The sequence below is a fragment of the Pan troglodytes genome, chromosome 18, assembly GCF_028858775.2.
Source record: "Pan troglodytes isolate AG18354 chromosome 18, NHGRI_mPanTro3-v2.0_pri, whole genome shotgun sequence".
Lineage (NCBI taxonomy): Eukaryota > Metazoa > Chordata > Mammalia > Primates > Hominidae > Pan > Pan troglodytes.
The window spans coordinates 30,564,723-30,583,825 of NC_072416.2; the positions used below are offsets into that span (position 1 = coordinate 30,564,723).

The 19,103-nt window shown below is 46.5% G+C and overlaps 1 protein-coding gene across 4 annotated transcripts in view; it reads right to left on the minus strand.

The window, feature by feature from the left end:
* GSG1L (GSG1 like) overlaps window positions 1–19,103 on the minus strand; it is a 285,264-nt gene that overhangs the window by 150,419 nt on the left and 115,742 nt on the right. The gene's annotated exons all lie outside the window — the stretch shown is intronic.

Sequence of the window (19,103 nt, forward strand, 5' to 3'; positions counted from 1 at the left end):
ATTGTGCCACTGCACTCCAGCCTGGGGCATAGAGCATGTTAGTGTATCTTCACAACACACAACAGCCAACAGCCAAGGGACCCACCTGTCCCTCAACAGACAGATGGATAAACCAGGTGTGTTACATCCATGCGATGGCATATTAGCCTTAGGAAGAAATGGAATTCTCACACGTGCTGCACCAGAAATGAACCTTGAAGACATTATGTTTCATGAAATAAACCAGATATGCAAATACTGGTGATTCCACTTAGATGAGGTACCCAAAGTAGTCAAGTTCATAGAGATAGGAAGTAGAATGGTGATTGCCAGAAGCTGGAAGGAGAGGCAGATGGGAAGTGAGTGCTTAATGAGTACAGAGTTTCAGTTTGGGAAGATGAAAAAGTTGTGGAGGTAAATGGTGATGATGGTTGCAGAGAATGTGGATGTATTTAATGCCACTGAACTGTACACTTAAAAATGGTTAAAATGGTAAATTTTATGTTATATATTTTACCATAATAAAAAAATTAAAACTTCTTTTTTTTTTTTTTTTTGAGACTGAGTCTTACTCTATTCCCCAGGCTGGAGTGCAGTGGCACAATCTCGGCTCACGGCAACCTCTGCCTCCCGGGTTCAAGTGATACTCCCACCTCAGCCTCCCAAGTAGCTGGGACTACAGGTGCTGGCCACCACATCCAGCTAATGTTTATATTTTTGGTAGAGATGGAGTTTCACCATGTTGGCCAGGTTGGTCTCAAACTCCTGACCTCAGGTGATCCACTTGCCTCGGCCTCCCAAAGTGCTAGGATTATAGACGTGAGCCACTGCACCTGGCCAAAAATGAGAACTTCTTAAAAGACATCTGAGAAAAGGCAAGCCACGGAGTGGGAAAAGATATTTGCAACATATACAAGCAACAAAGATTATCGTGTGTAAAAAAGACTCCTATAAATCGGTAAGAAAAAGACAATCTAATAGAAACGCTGGCAAAAGATGCAAACAGGCACTTCATGCAAGAGAAGTTCCAAATAGCCATAAACACAAAAAGATGTTCAACCTCATTAGTAATCAGGGAAATGTAAATTGGAAATCACAATGTGATACCATTTCTCACCCACCAGATTGGCAAAATTTATAAATCTGATGAATGCCAAGTATTGTCAAGGATAGAGAGATGGGAATTTTCATAGCCCACTAGTGGGGGTGTAAACTGGTACACACACTGTGGAAAATGGGATAGAAAACTTAATAATGTTGAAGATACACTAAGTCAACCCAGGAATTCCACATCTGGGTAGATGCGAAACCGGTGGTTCTCAGACTGGAGTATGCATCAAAATCACCCACAGGGCTTATGAAACACAAATTGCAGGGTCCACTGCTTCTAGTTTAGGAGGTCCGTAGTGGGACTTGAGAATTTGCAGAGTGGTTTTGTTTGTTCGTTTGTTTGTTTGTTTTTGAGACAGGGTCTCACTCTGTCACCCAGGCTAGAGTGCACTGGCATGATCATAGCTCACTACAGCCTCGAACTCCTGGCCTCAAGTGATCCTCCTGTCTTGGCCTCCCAAAGTGCTGGGATTACAGGCATGAGTCACTGCACCCAGCCAAAATTTGCATTTCTAACAAGCTCCCGGGTGATGCTGATTCCGCCAGTTTGAGAATCACACTTGAAGAACCAGTGGCATTGTTCCTAATAAAAACTGAAAATGACCCAAATATCCATTAAGAATAGAATGAACAAATAGAAGGTGGTGTAGCAATACAGCAGAATATTACATAACAATGAAAAGAAATAAACTACAGTTACATGATCAACATAATGTCAAGCAGAAGAAACCAGACACAAAAAAGTACACTGATCACATTTAGGCAAAAAATTCGAAAACAAATAAATCTATATACTTGGTAAAACCATAAGGTGAGATCAGCTAACATTTTCTTTTTCTTTGTTTCTTTTTTCTTTTCTTTTTTTTTTTTTTTTTTGAGGCAGAGTCTTGCTCTGTCACCCAGGCTGAAGTGGAATGGTGCAATCTCGACTCACTGCAACCTCTGCCTCCAGGGTTCAAGCTATTCTTATGCCTCAGCCTCTCAAGTAGCTGGAACTACAGGTGTGCACCACCACACCCAGCTAATTTTTTGCATTTTTAGTAGAGACAGGGTTTTGTCATGTTGGCCAGGATGGTCTCAAACTCCTGGCCTCAATCATCCATCCAAAGACATCCAAAGACGGATGTCTTTGCCTCCCAAAGTGCTAGGATTACAGGTGTGAGCCACCATGCCCAGCCAGCTAATATTTTCTATAAAGGGACAGACAGTAAATATTTTATGTTGTGCAAGACAGATGGTCTCAGCCATAGACCATACGTAAAGGAGTGGGAGTTGCTGTGTTCTGATAAAACTTTATTTACAAAAAAACACAACAGGCCATAGTTTGGCAACCCTTGTTAGAAAGTGAAGCAAGGCAGTGATGACCCTCCCCTGGGGAAAGGGATTTGGTAGTGGCCAGGAAGGGGTACAGGGGCTTCTGGGAGTCTGACAATGACCCATTTCTTGACGTTAGCTGTAATAAAGTTTTTGCCTTACAATAATTTGTCAGGCTATATATGTATATGTTATGCACCTTGCTGCATTGTACTAATTTCCCAATTTTAAAAAGGTTTTAAAAATAAATAAATCAATCATGAATAGATCAAGAAAATGTAGTCTACCCATACAATGCAATATTATTTTGCAATAAAAAGGAAGGAATGGGCCAGATGTGGTGGCTCACTCCTGTAATCCCAGCACTTTGGGAGGCCGAGGCAGGAAGATCACCTGAGGTCAGGAGTTTGAGACCAGCCTGGCCAACACGGCAAAACCCTGTCTCTACTAAAAACACAAAAATTAGCTGGGTGTGGTGGCATATACCCATAATCCCAGCTACTCGGGAGGCTGAGGCAGGAGAATTGCTTGAACCCAGGAGGTGGAGGTTGCAGTGAGCCGAGACCACGCCACTGCACTCCAGCCTGGGCGACAGAGTGAGACTCTGCCTCAAAAAAAAAAAAAAGGAAGACGTGAAGTACTGACACCCACCACAATATGAATGAACCTTGCAAACATTATGCTAAAGGGAAAGAAGCCAGTCACAAAAGTCCACATATTCTATGCCTTCGTTTTTATGTGCCTATAATTAGCAAATCTATAGAGATAGAAAGTAGATCAGGGCCAGGTATGGTGGCTCACACCTGTAATCCTAGCACTCTAGGAGTCCCAGGCAAGAGGATCACTTGAGTCCGGAAATTCAAGACTGACCTGGGCAACACAGTGAGACCTCATCTCTACAAAAAACAAAACAAAATTAGACGGGCATGGTGGCGTGTACCTGTAGTCTCAGATACTCGGGAGGCTGAGCTGGGAGGAGCACTTGAGCCCAGGAGGTGGAGGCTGCAGTGAGCTATGATTGTGCCACTGCAGTCCAGCCTGGGCGACAGAGGGAGACCCTGTCTCAAAAAAAAAAAAAAAAAAAAAAAAATAGATCAGTGTTTGCCTCCGTCTCTTGGAGGTGGGAGGATGGAGGGGTAAGTGCTCAAGTAAATGGGGTTCCTTTTCAGGATGATGAAAGTGCTCTAAAATTGATAGTGATGATTGCACAACTCTGTGGATACACTGAAAACCACTGAATTGTACACACTGAAAACCACTGAATTGTACACTTTAAACAGGCAAATTGAATGGAAGTGAATTACATCTCAAAAAAGCTGCTATCAGAAATTTCTTTAATGTAAAACTAATGAATAAAACTGACAACCTCTGCCCTCACCGCCAGAGATGGGCCAGGGAGAGGCATGTGTGACAAGATCAACGAGACAGAAACCGGCTTTGGAGAAATCACTAGCCCCTCCCCCTGCTCCAGAAGCCCCCAGTCCCACATGGGACCCTTTCTCTGCCTTTGGCAAACGCGAGCGGAAGATCAGAGGCCCAGGAGGCCAGAGATTCTGCAGACAAGCAGGGGCCAGGGCATCCCCGCCAAGAGACAGAGGACTTTTTAAATCCAAAATGAAATTTCAAGCAGACGCCTGAGCAAAGTAAACCCCAGCTGGTTCTGCGGAGCCAATTGCCGGGCAGCCAATGGGAGAGGGGGCTCCAGTCCTCTGTGAACAGTTCCTCTGAAAGGACCTCTCTCTTGAGTTTCCAGTTCCTGGTGGCTTCAAGGCGTAGGTAGGGGTCTCAGGGGCATGGGCCTCTCTGCTCCCCGTGCAGGCTGAAGGTGGCACATTTGGAGGTTCTGTGTTACATCTCAGGATTTGCAGCATCTCCAGGGAGCCTGACAGATGGCTGCAAATGATGAGGCCACAGGAGCCAGCAGATGGGATGCCTGAGGAGCAGAGGGTAACTCGGGTCCCCTCAGCTGCTGCCTCCCTCCTGCTCCACGCAGGCCCTGACAGCTGTGAGCCAAGGGGCCTCCCCCGCCAGGTCAGAACACACAGCAAAGCAGACCAAAGAAATTCCTGGGCCTGAGCAGTGGAAGAGGAACCAGGAGGCACCAGGCAGGGTGAAAAGACCCATGAGGTGTGGCCGAAATAGCACAGGACTGACGGGATACGTCACTTTGCTGTGTGACCTCAGGCAAGTGGCTCAACTTCTCTGAGTCAGCTGCCTGGCCACTCTGGTGTAAAGCAGAGATCACAGTACCTAACCCAAAGAGCTGTCGAAAGAATTAAATGAGGTCAGTCGCGGTGGCTCATGCCTGTAATCCCAGCACTTTGGGAGGCCAAGGTGGGCAGATCACTTGAGGTCAGGAATTCGAGACCAGCCTGGGCAACATGGCGAAACCCTGCCTCTACTAAAAATACAAAAATTAGCCGGGTGTGGTGGCGGGCACCTGTAATCCCAGCTACTCAGGAGGCTGAGGCAAAAGAATCGCTTGAGCCCAGGAGACAGAGGTTGCAGTGAGCCGAGATTGTGCCATTGCACTCCAGCCTGGGCCACAGAGCAAGACTCTGTCTCAAAAAAAAAAAAAAAAAAAAAAAAAAAGAAAGAATTAAATGAAGCAAGGGGTATGAGAGTATCAGGCTGTGAATGGAATTCTGTGCGTTATTCTATAAAGCTTAGTTGAATGTTTTAGCTGAGTAGAAATAAACGCAAACTGAGTTATTCCAAGTTAGCCTTCCAGCTGGCTGGGCCACACTGAAGAGATGGGGGAAATCCGACAGGATATTCAAGCTGGAGTTTGAGCCAGACGTTGTGCTAACTCCTCACATGGATCATCCCACTTGATTCTCAGAAGAATCCCACAAAGTGGACGCTGTTATCCCTATTTTACAGATGAAGAAATGAAGTCACTAAAAGGATCAACAGCACGCCTGAGGCCCCACCACTAGAAAGCCAGAGCTGGAATCTGAACCCAGAGCCCGGCTCTCAAAGCCCCGCATCTAAATCCAAGCCCTGCTACTGACCTGGAGCAAGTTTTGTTTTTGTTTTGTTTTGTTTTGAGACAGAGTCTTGCTCTGTCACTTAGGCTGGAGTGCAGTGGTGCAATCACAGCTCACTGCAGTCTCGACCTCCCTTGGCTCAAGCGATCCTCCTGCCTCAGCCTCCCGAGTAGCTAGGACTACAGGTATGTACCACTACGCCTGGCTAATGTTTCTTAACCTCTCTGAGCACAGCTTCCTGATCTGAAAAAAGGAGAAGAAAGAAGAAGAAGGAGGAGGAGGAGAGAAAGAAAGAAAGAAAAAGAAAGAAAGAAAGAAAGAGAAGGAAGGAAGGAAGGAAAGAAGGAAGGAAGAAAGGGAGGGAGAAGAGAAAGAAAGAAAAGAAAGAAAGAAAAAGAAAGAAAAGTTCTCTGTGGGTTGTGTGATAACATGCATGAAAGGGATGAGTATGCTCAGTGAGTGCTTACTGTATATGTCAGGGTCGGGCTAAGGGAAGTTGCCCCAGAGACAGGACCCTATTTCTTAAGGACCGGTATGCAGGAGGCATACTTCATATGCTCAGTCCATGGCAGCCACAAAGAGTTTTATCTCTGGGCCTCAATTTCCTCGTCTGTTAAATGGAGCAAGTGGGACTGGCTCTCGGAGCCGTTTGCACTCTGACATTCCATGCACAAGGGTCAGACTATTTTCCTGGAACTAGAAGCACAAGAAGAAGAAAGCAGAAGGAGGTGCCTGAGGCTGGAGGGCCTCAGAGAATCACAAGTGTCACCCCCGTGGTGTGACGGCCAAAGGGGTCCTCCCCAGCCCTACCTGGCCGACACTTACCTCGCCCTTTCCTTTCACTGGATTTCACTCCTTACCCCCCTTGCTGGGGCAGTCTTTTCTATTTTATTAGTTCACCTGGGGACAGGAAGTAAAATGGCAAAGGCTAGGACTCTGCAGCCCCTACCCAGGTTCAGAGCCACCTCTGCCACTTACAGCGCACATGATCTTGGTTGGGAAAGATGATGTAAACTACCTGGGCCTCAGTTTCCCCATCCATAACCTAGTGTAACAGCAGCACAACCTCTTCAAGTTGTTGGGGAATCAAGTGGGCCTGGCATGTTGCTAAAACAGAAATAAGGCTTTGGTATTCTTATTCTTATTCTTATTACTTTGAGGCAGGGTCTCGCTCTGTTGTCCAGGCTGGAGTGCAGTGGCGTGATATTGGCTCACTTCAACTTCCACTTCCCAAGTTCAAATGATTCTCCTGCCTCGGCCTCCCAAGTGGCTGGGATTACAGGCACCCACCACCACGCCCAGCTAATTTTTGTATTTTTAGTAGAGATGTGATTCCACCATGTTGGCCAGGCTGGTCTTGAACTTCTTCTTTTTTTTTTTTTTTTTTTTGAGATGGAGTCTCGCTCTGTTGCCCAGGCTGGAGTGCAATGGCTCAATCTTGGCTCATTGCAAGCTTCACCTCCCAGGTTCACGCCATTCGCGTGTCTCAGCCTCCCGAGTAGCTGGGACTACAGGCGCCCGCCAGTGCACCCGGCTAATTTTTTGTATTTTTAGTAGAGACGGAGTTTCATCGTGTTAGCCAGGATGGTCTCTATCTCTTGACCTCGTGATCCGCCCGCCTCGGCCTCCCAAAGTGCTGGGATTATAGGTGTGAACCACCGCACCTGATCTATTATTATTATTATTATTATTATTATTATTATTATTTTGAGAAAAGATCTCATTCTGTTACCCAGACTGGAATGTGGTGGCTCAATCATGGCTCACTACAGCCTCTACCTCCCAGGCTCAAGTGATCCTCCCACCTCAGCCTTCCGAGTAGCTGGGACTACAGGCACGTGCCACCATGCCCAGCTAATTTTTTATTTTTTTAGAGACAGGGGTCTTGCTATGCTGCCAAGGCTGGTCTCTAACTCCTGGGCTCAAGCAATCCTCCCACCTTGGCCTCCCAAAGTGCTGGATTACAGGCATGAGCCACCGCCACTACTCCGTCATCATTATTATTATTAATTTGAAAGCATCTTGAAAAAATAAACTGGCATACTAAAACTATGAGTTGACAGATATTACTGCTCAGGATGAGACTAAAATAATTAGACTTTTTCAGTGAATGAATGTGAACAGAAATAGTTAATGAGCAGTGGTATGGGAGGCGGGTATGGCACACGGCCGAAATTGGGAAGGCAGCATGAAATGAAAATGAACAGCCCTTCGTTGAAAGATTATTAAGAATTTCTCAAGACAGTAACCAAGTGTGGTGGCGCAAGCCTATAGTCCCAGCTACTTGGGAGGCTGAGGCGGGAGGATTGCTTGGGCCCAGAATTTAGAGGTTACAGTGAGCTACGATTGCACCACCGCACTCCAGCCTGGACGATAGTGTGAGACCCCATCTCTAAAAAATAAAAAGGAAACATGACAGGCCGGCGTGGTGGCTCACGCCTGTAATCCCAGCAATTTGGGAGGCCGAGGTGGGCGGATCACGAGGTCAGGAGATCGAGACCATCCTGGCTAACACGATGAAACCCCGTCTCTACTAAAAATACAAAAAATTGGCCGGGTGCGGTGGCGGGCGCCTGTAGTCCCAGCTACTCGGGAGGCTGAGACAGGCGAATGGCATGAACCCGGGAGGCAGAGCTTGCGGTGAGCCGAGATTGCGCCACTGCAGTCCAGCCTGGGCAGCAGAGTGAGACTCCATCTCAAAAAAAAAAAAACAAAACAAAAAGGAAACATGACAAAATAGTGTTCCAGATTTCCAGCATAACACAGGCAGTGTGGTTTAGCAATGAGGTGCAAGTATAGACATGTATGATGATGTTGTCTTTTTTAACCCTATCTGTGAATCCCTGGGCCCCTCATACAGGATGTTCACTGCCCAACCCTACGCCATCATAGATCAGTACAAATTGTGAGCCTTCGAGTTATATTATCATTTCTCATAGCAAAGCATGCTAAGACCACAGAGCCATTTAGAAATTTAAATTACTGCTGTTTACCCTTAACAGAGTCTATTTGCCATGGAGAAACTGTTTCCAATTACAAAACATGAAGGCTGGTCACCGTTTGGGGTTAATATGATGCTCTGTGGAAGAGCAAGCAGGCAAGACTGCCCAAATACCTAATTACCTGGAAAGATAATCTTGAATAATTGGAATTAGAGCAACTAAAGCAATTATTAGATGTTGTGATCTCCAGGAGCAATCTTCCACCAGGCTTAGGGATTTAATCACCTTTAATAAGAGCACATAATTAGAGGAATCCAGAAATTCAGAAAAGAAAGTGGCAGAACCAGCACTTCAGAATTAAGGAGGTGGGAGGGCCAGGTGTGTTTCTCAAGCAAATGCGTCTCGAGGGATGGCTGGGAAGGAAGGGTGGGTAGCAGGGTAGGCTTGAAAACCTGGGAAGCCTAGAGGCTGAGCCTGACTCTGACCTAAACCTGCTGTGTGACCTTGAGCAAGGCAGTTGACCTCTCTGGGCTCTCCCTTCCTTCCACCCTTCAGTCACTTAGCTATGTCCACTGAGCACCTGCCAGGTTCCCAGCACTGAGATACTCAGTGTCGCCTTTTGCACAGGCTGTTCATTCTACTGGGACTTCCTCTGACACCCCTCATGCACGAGAAGGAATTGCACTCTGTCTTCGAGATGCTTCCAACATGGCGCTCCTCCACTCAATCTTCCTAGACTGCCATCACACCGCAGCCCTCCGTCTCCCCTCACGGATTGTGACTCTGGATCCCCTCATCTGCCTTCCCACTAGAAGATGAGCTCTTCAAGAACAGAGCGAGGTTAGGGATGGTTCTCCTCCCTGCCTTATTTCCTGACACACACCCTGGCATCAAGGGATACTGACGACTGGCCCAAGGCAAGGTGGACGAAGGTCACTGCAGCCCACTCCTGAAAGCGAGGTTGCAGTCTCCCCTGCCTCCGAGAATTAACTGGCATCAGGTGAGCCAGCCTCTGCTGTGAGTTGACTGACAATGGCCAGGCATCATAGGAAGATTCTAGAGCTCCACGATGGAGCAGGGCCATTCAGATGGTGGACAGTTCCCAACCTGGGTCGTAGGGCTGGGAGTATTATCTCCATACTATCTGGGAACGGTAGGTGAGAAGGAGTAATGGAGTGTGACCAGTATCCTGCCTTTCTGTGTCTTGAAATGTCTGTCTCTTTGAAATGGAAAGAATCACAGCTTCCATGTTTCTGGGCCCTGGACCACCAGGAGGTACCCAGTCCCTCAGGAGCATCGAGTGAGAGTAATTGATGCAGTCTGGGGATGAAGGAGGGCTTTGTGGAGGCAGGACCTTTGGGTTGGCTCATGAAGGTTGATGGAGGGTTCCCCAGACAGCCAGGGGTGTAAAGAGCATTGATTAACTCTCAGGCAAAAAGATGCTCTAGCCACCTGGCGTATTCCGGCTGCAGCCAGCAAGTTGACCTGTTTTTAGCTCAGATGTCAGTTTGGGCAGCTGTGGAAGCAGCTGTGGAGAGGGCCTCCCCTCTCTGCTCAGCATGCTCTGATCTATGCACGTTTCAGTTCTATGACATAAATCAATAAAATGCACTAAATAAATTAAGTGAGCAGCAGAATTGTAAATCGATTTCAGGCGGAGAACAGAGAGGTTGAGGGAACCAACAAGAGACTATTATAGGAACTGAAGTGAGAAATGACTCACGCAAGACTCAAGAGTGTGACCATGGAGCCAACCACATTGTTACACATCCCTGAAATATTAAACAAATGAAACCTACAAGCTTTGGAGATTGCTTCCCAAAAATTGCTGGCTGGTGGCTGCCAGAAATCCCAGGGCACCAAGAAACAGGAGCAGGGAGCAGGGATGACTTAAAATACAGTTCAACCTAGGTGGGTCAGAGGAGATCACAGCTTCAGGAGTCAGATCCAGGTTTCTAAGCCCAGATGGGCCACCCACTATCTATAACCTGGCCCCTATTCATTCACTCATTCATCCATTCATTTATTCAACAAACCTTTACTAAATTCTTGCTCTGTACAGCCCCGTCGGGGACACAGGCGCCACAAAGACAAGATGCAGTGCTTGTGTTGAGGGAGTATCCAGCCTGCTGGAGGAGGTCACCACAACACAGCGGGATCAGTGCTCAGAGGACCAGTCTCTGTAAGTAGGTTCCTCTGGGGGTTTAGGGATAGCTTTTCACAAAAGGTCATTTCTAAGCTGGGTTTTGAAGGATGAATATAAGTTTGCAAAGCAAACGAGGTGGTAAAGGCAAGTCAGGCAGAGGGAACTGCACATGCAAAGGCACAGAGGCATGAGAGGTGATGGATAGTTTGGGGGAAATGGATGTGTGCAGAGCATCAGGACTGGAGCACAGGATTCACATAAGGGACTGTAGGAGGCAGGGATTGAAAAGGCAGACAAGAAAACTAGACCGTGCTGGGCCATAAATACCAGGTTAAAATGCCCTGTGTATGTTTGAGAGCCATGCAAAGGTTTTCAGCAGGGGCCTGATGTAATTGGATTTTCATTTTAGAAAGATAATTTGAAATTCAGCATAGAAAACACTTTTCTTTCCTTTTTAGCAAAGTATACAACATGCATACAGAAAACTGCACATATCCTAAGCGCGCAGCTTGGTGAACTTCCTTTAAACTGAACATATACACATAATTAGCACTCAGATCAAGAAACATAATGCTGCCAGCTGCCAAGCCCTCTGCAAGTTCCCTTTCAGTTACACCTTCTCTGCAAGGGCAACCGCTGACCCGACTTCTAACAATACAGACAGGGCTTCTGCATTTTCCGGTTTTGCAGGAATGCAATCATATGGAATGTATTCTTTTGAACGCAGCTTCTTTTACCTAACATCCATGTTGTGAGCAGTCGTATTTGTTTTTTTCTTTTCTTTTTCTTTTAGAAACAGAGTCTCACTATGTCATCCAGCCTGGATTGCAACATGATTACAGCTCACTGCAACCTCTACCTCCTGGGCTCAAGTGATCCTCCTGCCCCAACCTCACAAGTAGCTGGGAGTACAGGTGCGTGCCACCACACTGGGCTAATTTATAAATTTTTTATAGAGATGAGGTCTTGCTGTTTTGCCCAGCCTGGTCTCAAATTTCTGGCTTCAAGCGATCTTCCCACCTTGGCCTGCCAAAGCACTAGGATTACAGGTATGAGCCACCATGCCTGGCTGTACATTGTTCATTTTCGTTGCTCTATAGTTTTCCATTAGGTGTGTTGATGAGCATTGAGGAATGGATTTTAAGCAGCGCAGACTGGAGTCTGCGAGGCCAACTGAGAGATTATTGTCATGGCAGGAGAGATGTGATGAGAAGCAGAAAGGGGCTGTGGCAGTGGAGATAGAGAAGACGCACCAATGCAAAAGATATTTAGGAGATAGGCCAGGTGCAATGGCTCATGCTTGTAATCCCAGCACTTTGGGAGGCCAAGGTGGGCAGATCACTTGAGGTCAGGAGTTCAAAACAAGCCTGGCCAACATGGTGAAACCTCATCTCTACTAAAAATACAAAAATTAGCCAGGCATGGTGGTGCATGCCTGTAATGCCAGCTGCTCGGAAGGCTGAGGCAGGAGAATTGCTGGAACCCAGGAGGCAGAGGCTGCAGTGAACAGAGATTGCACCACCGCACTCCAGCCTAGGTGACAGAGCAAGACTCCATCTCAAAAAAACAAAGAAACAAAGATGTTTATGAAACAAAAGAAACTGAACTTGTCAAATAATTGAATTTGGAAAGAGTTGAGGATGACCTTCTGGTTCCTGGCTTTGGAATCAGAGCAGATAATGGTGAAGACAGGACAATGGACAAAGAAGGGTCAAGTGTTTTCTATTGTGGACCAGCTGAGTTTGCAGTCCCTGGGGGCACTCAGGAGGAAGTGTCCAGGAGGCAGTTGGAGGTGGAATCTAGAGCTCAGGAGAGAGACCTGGGTTTACAAAGTCAAACCTGGGATCGAACATGGGGCTGAACCAAAGGCCACTGCTCTCTTTCAATACCGCCAATCATTACAGTTAAGGAATAAGAAAGTCATAAATCCTCAGAACAAAGAGGATGTGACAAGAGATAACAATAGGAAAAAAGATGGCGGCAACATTTTAAAAGCTAGAAATTTCATGAATAGTTGGTTAATGACTTAGCAGATAGGAGAAGGCTGGAAGTTGACTACCCGTATGGAGGAAGCCACAGAGGAAACTTCAGAAAATCCTTCGAATAGAGGAACCAGGCCCAGCTGAGCTCCATACTGAAAACCAAGAATTAAGTGAAAGTCTACATGTGTGCCACTGAGATACCTCCCAGGCCCCCCATTTGATTCCCAGAATGCTGATGGCTGAGTTTATTAATACACTGGAGATGGGAGAGTTCCTCTTGCGGGAAACTGATCATTGCAAGAGAAAAAGCCTCGTGACAGTGCGTATGGGTTCATCAGATGAACTTTTTGTTTTGTTTCATTTTGTTTTTGAGACAGGGTTTTGCCCTGTCACCCAGGCTGGAGTGTGGTGGTACGATCCTAGCTCACTGCAGCCTTGAACTCCCCGGCTCAAGCAATCCTCCCATTTCAGCCTTCTGAGTAGCTAGGACTGCAGGTACACACCACCATGTCCAGTTAATTTTATTTTTAAATTTTTCATAGAAACAGGGGTCTCACTATGTTACCTGGGCTGGTCTGGAACTCCTGGCCTCAAGCGATCCTCTTGCCTCAGCCTCCCAAAGTGCTGGGATCACAGATGTGAGCCATCATGCCTGGCCCAAATGAACTTTTTGGATGAGGAGTTTATAGCTCAGATGATTGGGAAGTCCATTGGCCAATATTCTCCCCATCTCCACTGTATCTTGAGCTTCAAAATAGTAAGTTTGCACCTCACTGTTAAACATGAACATCAGATGTTCAAGGAAAACAATATAAAAGACAGTCGAAATTAAAATAAAATAGGCAAAAGAACTTGGAAGAAACAGAGACATTAAAGGGTAGAGAAGCAAACTTAAAAAAATTAATATCATTGGAGAAATATGAGAAGATATTGTGTCCATAAAACAAAAGCAGGAGACTATTTAAAAAAAGAACATTCCTATAACAAGAAAAAGCTCTTAAAATTAAAAGTATGACTGTAGAAATGTTAAAAGTAGACTGGCTGATTGAAATACAAAAATTGAATAAATATCTGAGGAATAAATAAAAAGGCAAATAAAAATGAAAATGGAAGATTAAAAAAAAGTGAGAACAGAAAATAAGATATTAAAAGCTTCCAGAGAGGGGAAAAAATCAGATCACACAAAAGAATCAGAATAACATTGAAATTCTCAACAACACTGGAGTCTGGAAGACAAGGGAGCATCCAATCCTTCCCAAATTTTGTGGGAAAATTATTTCCAACCTAAAATTTTATACCCAGCAAAACATCTAGTCAAGTGTGACAGAGGAATAAAAACAACATGAGACATAAAGGGTCTCAACCATGCTGTCTTTCTCAGGAAGTTACTGGAGGATATTTTTCCCCAAAATGAGGAAGTAATCCAGAAAGAAGACTACCTGGGATCCAGGAAGCAGTGGAGCCAACATGAGAGAGGGGAGGAAATTTCAAAATAATGGTAAAAAGGGCTTCCAGAATAACAGCCCTAGATAATCATTGAGTCAAAATGGGGCTGGAGGTCAAAAGACTCCATAAGAGAAGAGGAAGGAAGGAAGGAAGGAAGGAAAGAAGGAAGGAAGGAAGGAAGGAAGGAAGGAAGGAAGGAAGGAAGGAAGGAAGGGACAGGAGGGAGGGAGGGAGGGAAGAAGGAAAGGAGGAAGTGTCATTATAATTAGCCAGTTGTCTTTGAAGACCTTGAGAGAACATTTACACATTTGCCAATAATTTGCAAAAAGGATGAACAGTTTTCTTTTGAAGCTAGAAAGTTTAATGATAGTTGGTTAATCTGGAAGATTTCATGACTGTTAATAGTTATCTATTTTTAACCAGAAAGTTGGCCAAAGGCTGTGCACATAAAACAGTTCTTCAATCTCAGAAGAGGAAGAAATAATAGACCATTTAGCAGCCTGATGCCAACCAGGTTATAGATAAATATTCAAATATTTAGGTCACTTTGGGAGAAATAAAGATCCTGACAATGACCAGAGGAGACCTTGACAAGCAAATTAATGAGTCTCACACTCATGACCAGAAATCCAGCCAGGCTGGCTCCAGCTGCCACCCATCCTTGAGACCTGTGGTCAGGTCCGGGTGTGGTCACTTAAATTATTGATCAGCAAACATTCACTCCAAACACCCCACCCGTTCCTCCATGTGAGCAGTATACTTCTTGCCCCATTGACGTTGGACTTGGCCATGGGACTGGCTGTGGCCAATGGGATGTTGGTGAATATGATCCAAACAAGGTTTAAAATGTGCTTGTGCAGTTGGCTCCCCATCTTGCATTTCTGTCATTACCATGAAAAAACCTCCACCAAGCACCTACTATCCCCTCTACCTGAACAGACACAAGTGGGGCAGATTGAGCCCAGCCTATATCCTGGAACCAAGCCTTCCTACATCAGCTAAACTTAAGAAAACCCACAGACATGTGAGAAAAAAAAACAAACTGTGTGAATGCCACTGAGTTGTGTGAATGCCACTGGGTTGTGTGATAGCTCGTTACATAACATTATTGTCGGTCTTACTGGCCAATGCACCAGGTTTTAAGATTATCCTGTGGGTCACAGTTATTTGGTAGGAGACTCTTGCCCTAGTGAATAAATGACTGAGGTTTTGAGAGACAAAGGAAGCCTTGAGGAGGAAGACAGGGAAGTAGGAGAAACTTTTCTCTGCATGTTCAGTATCAAGTTCACAACATCAACTGGGTGCGGTGGCTCATGCCTGTAATCCCAGCACATTGGTAGGCCAAGGCGGTTGGATCACCTGAGGTCAGGAGGTCAAGATCAGCCTGGCTAACATGACAAAACCCAGTCTCTACTAAAAATACAAAATAGCTGGATGTGGTGGCACGCGCCTGCAGTCCCAGCTACTTGGGAGGCTGAGTCACGAGAATCACTTGAACCCAGGAGGTGGAGTTTGCAGTGAGCCAAGATCACACCACTGCACTCCAGCCTGGGTGACAGAGCAAGACTCCACCAAAAAATAAAAAATAAAAAAGTTCATAACATGGAGGCATTGCTGTTGATCTGCCTTTGTACATTTCATCTTAAGTTGCTCAGGCATCTTTGATCACTTTCTTCTTCTCTGCCTGGCACAATCTACTGTGCAGACCTTTGTTATACTGCTTATACTGTCTTGCCAGTAGTACTCCAGTGCTGGGCTAGGACTTGGAGACCCAGAGGTAAATGAGAAATTATGCTACCCACCGAGGGCCTTGGGCTTGTAAGGGACAGAGAGATGTGCACAAGTCACTGTTATTCAGCTACAATACGATACAGAACACTCAAGTGCAGTTCAGCTAGACAGCCTGGTTTAAACACATGTCAATATACATGATAGTCCATGTTGTGCTGCTATAAATACCTGAGGCTGGGTAATTTACAAAGAAGAGGTTTTATTTGGTTCACAATTCTGCAGGCTGTACAAGCATGGCGCCAGGATCTGCTTGGCTTCTGGTGAGGCTTCAGGAAGCTTTTACTCATGGTGGAAGATGGAGAGGAAGCAGGCATGTCACATGGCAAGAGAGAGAGTGAGAAAGAGAGGAGAGGAGGTGCCAGGCTCTTTTAAATAACACGCTCCAGTGTGAACTAATAGGGTGAGAATTCACTCATTACCAAGGGGACGGCACCAAGTCATTCACGAGGGATCCACCTCCATGACTCAAACACTTCCCACTGGGCCCCACCTCCAGCATTGAAGGTCACATTTCAAAATGAGATGTAGAGAGGACACACATTCAAACTATATCAGTCACAGGCCAGGCACGGTGGCTCACTCCTGTAATCCCAGCACTTTGGGAGGCTGAGGTGGGCAGGCCCACCTGAGGTCAGGAGTTCGAGACCAGCCTGACCAAATTGGTGAAACCCTGTCTCTACCAAAAATACAAAAATTAGCCAGCTATGGTGGTAGGTGCCTGTAATCCAGCTAGTCGGAAGGCTGAGGTAGGAGAATCGCTTGAACCTGGGAGGTGGAGGTTGCAGTGAGCCAAGATCATGCCACTGCACTCCAGCCTGGGCAACAAGAGACAAGAGTGAGACTCCATCTCAAAAAAAAAAGAAAAGAAAAGAAAAGAAAACTATATCAGTCATCATGCGATAGAATATCCTACACCTGTTTCAAGAGCAAGACCCCCATCTCAAAATATAAAATACAGATCATTCAGGTACCAAGCAAATCAGGGAGCAAGAATGAAAGGAGGTAACCACTTACAAGATTGTGGCAGGAATCCAGATAAAAAATGGTTGTGGCTTAGGCTAGCATAAAACAAAAAAGACATTTCCCATGTAAAACACAAAACTAGAATAGTCAGGCAAACGAAGAAAAATGTGTGATGCTATGGTAAGAAACTGATGATGGACAAATATTTTGCCAGGAGGGAGAGGGTAGGTGAGCAGGGGACAAGAGGGTATTGGAGAAAATGGGAATGGGGAAGTGGCATTTGAGAAGGGCCTGGAAATCTTGAAATCATGCCTGCGGTTTGCCAGGTGGGAGGAGCTGGAGGCAGGAAGGAAAGCACTCACCGGACCTCTGCTGATAAAGGGAGTACAGATATCCCCCAGGCTCAGAAGCCCTAAGCTTTTCAGCAGGAGAACCAGACATTTAAGAGCCAGACTGTTCAGGTTCAAATCCCAGTTCCCCCATTTTCCAGCCATGTGGTCGCTCTGTACCTCAGTTTCCTCACCTGTAAAATGGGGATTACAGGAGCCAACGTGTGCCAAGTTCTCAGCATAGCACCTGGCACACAGTAACTACCGTATGAAAGCCAGTTAGTGCCAGTGTCGTGATTATCGTATGTGGCAGACCAGAAAGATGCCAGGAGGGATGTCCCAGAGGGAGCCAGTGCGGGAGACATAACATAGGGAAAGAGTATTCCTTGGGAGAACACAGCTGAGTGTGGACATCCAACCCTGCACACTTGTTCCCAGTGCGGCTGGGAACAAGTCCCTCGTCTCTCTGCCCTCAGATTCCTCTGTGAAATGGAGAAGCTGAGTGTGGTGGGGAGAAAATGGATGGGTCTGAGGGTGCCACGTTACTGCGGGTGTCTACTGGAAGGGCTGGGCCCGTATACATGGGGGGAGGCCACACGGGCTGCCTTGGACCAAACCCTGCCAACCTCAAGCGAGAGCTACAGTGTTTGAGAGACAGCGAGTACATGAAAATCATTCAGCACCTCAGTGGCAAAGCCAGCCCACTCAGCCTCCTTGTAAACATTTTTATATACACAGCCAGAAGGTTCTCGGTGTGGCTGCCAAGCCCTAAAAGTAAAATCACAAGGCCAGTAAAACACAAAGATACAACCTCTTTGGGGTTCTTGTAAAAGAAGCAAAATAAAGGCCTGATACCTTCTGGAGGGGCACAGGCCACCCACCTGCCACTGTACACAGACACACACACACACACGTACTCAAATTCACACACGCACTCACATGGGCACACAACCCGTATGTGCTCACCCTAGAACACACCTGTGCTTATGCACACATGGCACCTGCACTTACATGTGCACGCATGTGTACACGCCTCCATGCCCACATTCACACATGCTCACCCAGCTCATCCACAGGCATGCATGCATGCACACACATAGCAGCAGCCACTCATGCACACGCACACTCACCCTTACCCGGGACACATGCACACATGCATGTGCACATACACAGGCCCTGCTTTCTGGAAGCCAGATTTGGAGCAAAGTTGACCCAGGAGCTCCAAGGCCTTGGGAATTATGGGATGCACATCCCAGAAGGCTGCAGACAGTGGAGAGGTGTGAAGCGCAGGCCTGGATTTCACCCAGCTCTGCCTCTCATGAGGTGTGAGACCTAAGTGACTTCATCTCTCTAAGCCTTGGTTTCTTCATCTGTCAGGTGGAAGTGAGAATGACAGCCCCTTCCTCAAGGGGTTGTGGGGAGGTTTCTCAGTTGATGCTTGCGACGTGCTTGGCACTGTATCCGGCACATAGTAACTGTTCAACAAATATCAGCCATGCAGTGGTCGTATTATTGTGTTTCCCAGTGATCTCAATTTGGAAGCTGTGGCTTGAGCCGCCCAGCCAAATGTTTTGGAGATGGCCACATGTAGCAATTAAACAGAATACAGCCATGGGGACATCAAAGAAATGGAGGAGGCGGTCCTGACTGCCAAGAGGCTGCTGGGGGGTAGGGAGTCCTTGTCGCTTTCTGGGAACTGAGGGCCCGGTGGGTTCCCTGTCTCTTGCCCCTCAACTTCACCAGCTGCCACTTGACTGGAGCGCTCCAAAAAGACAGTGTCTGCAAAACAGAATGTCACCAGCTTCCAGGACACATGGTGCCCTTCTGCCTCAGTTTCCCCTCCCCTGACTCCCAAGCCCAGAGCCCTCTCTTAATCTCCAGGCTATCTGAAGAGACATGCATACCTGTTTCACTCTTGGCAGCCTATCTCCTGGGTGGCAGAGGGTAGGCAGGTGGGGAGGCAGCCACACTCCCCCGTGTCCCTGTGGCAGGCTCTCCTCCTGTGTCCATTCTCTTGTTCTTCCATAATAACAAAACTCCTGACTTTCAGCTAGGCACAGCATTGACCAGGATAAAGACCACATTTCCCAGCCTCCCTTCTAGCTGGGTGT